This window comes from Primulina huaijiensis, chromosome 14 (genome assembly GCF_012295235.1).
Source record: "Primulina huaijiensis isolate GDHJ02 chromosome 14, ASM1229523v2, whole genome shotgun sequence".
Lineage (NCBI taxonomy): Eukaryota > Viridiplantae > Streptophyta > Magnoliopsida > Lamiales > Gesneriaceae > Primulina > Primulina huaijiensis.
Window position 1 is genome coordinate 4,246,789 of NC_133319.1, and position 1,395 is coordinate 4,248,183.

Here is a 1,395-nt window from a genome sequence, read left to right on the forward strand (position 1 = left end):
TTTAAAAAAAATAAATAAAATTCGGGTTAGACGGGTTGAGTCGGGTTATACGGGTTCGTGTTCGGGTTGGGGGTTTTCGGGTTGCTTCGGGTTCGGGTTGGGTTCGGGTTGAAAAAAAATAAAAAAAATTTCACGGGTTGACCCGAAACCCGACCCGACCCACCCGATTGACACCCCTAGTAAAACATTTAAATTGCCAGATAATTAAATATCGTGTTTTTTTAAATATTTATTTGCTTGTTTATACTTTGTATGAACACTTGAGCAGGGCAGGAGCCAAGTATGAAATTGAATTTATATAATTTGTGGCATTGTNAAAAAAAAAAAAAAAAAGATTGCGGACAACCTTAGCATAATTATATTCTGTCTTCGACTTTGGAATATGTGCTATTTAAACAGCTGTTACATATTCATTTAACAACATTTTCCAATTCAATAATTTCGATGGAAAGTATTTATTGCGTTTTTTCAGTCTTAATTTTTTATATATATAAAAAAAATTATTGTAAATAAATCATTTGACCGAGTAATGATCTCTGGATGAATTCAGAGAACAGAACAATTTCAGAAAGAGAAAATTTTAAATTTCTATACAATATTTTTTTGAAAAAAAACCACAATTTCTAAATATTGTTTGATTCATCGAAAAAATAATTATACAAAAATTCAAATGCTGGATTAGAGTATTGACAGCGATTAGCCATCTACTTTGATTGGAAAATTAGACCACTCTCTGTAGGAGAAAAAGTATTGGTATATATAAATAAATTTAATAGACCGAAAATAAATTATATGGTTAAATTTTTGCAGCTTAAATAAACAATATTGTATATCTGTGTAAAAAAATATCATATTTATTTAAACAGCAATAATTTTATCGATTTTTTTAAAAAATAATAATAAATTTATATATGTGTGTGACTGAAATTACACCTCATTTAAAATACAGTCAACCATATTTTTAAATACAAACTATGCATAAAAGTGAAATAATTTTAGTTTATATACTTTTAGTTAGATGTCAAAAGATTTGACAAATACCAAATTATTATTTGTATTTTTGTTCATATCATCTGACTTTTAGGACGTGGGGATAATTTTACCAAATTAATATTAATTTATCTATTTCCCGCAGATAACTATTTTAATTATAGTTATCGTAAAAGTTGATCAAACGTGAAATGAAACAAAAGACGTAATAAGGTAGGGGTCTTGTTCTTCGAACAGAAGACATAATATGTAATATCTGACATTAAATAGTGGATTGAATTCTCAGTTATATATTATATAGTATTTTTTCAAAATTTTTTATTAAAACATGGTGTTTTTTTTTTGTTAATTAATCAAATTATTGTAAAAATAAATTACAAATTAAAAAAATCACGACACAAAAGT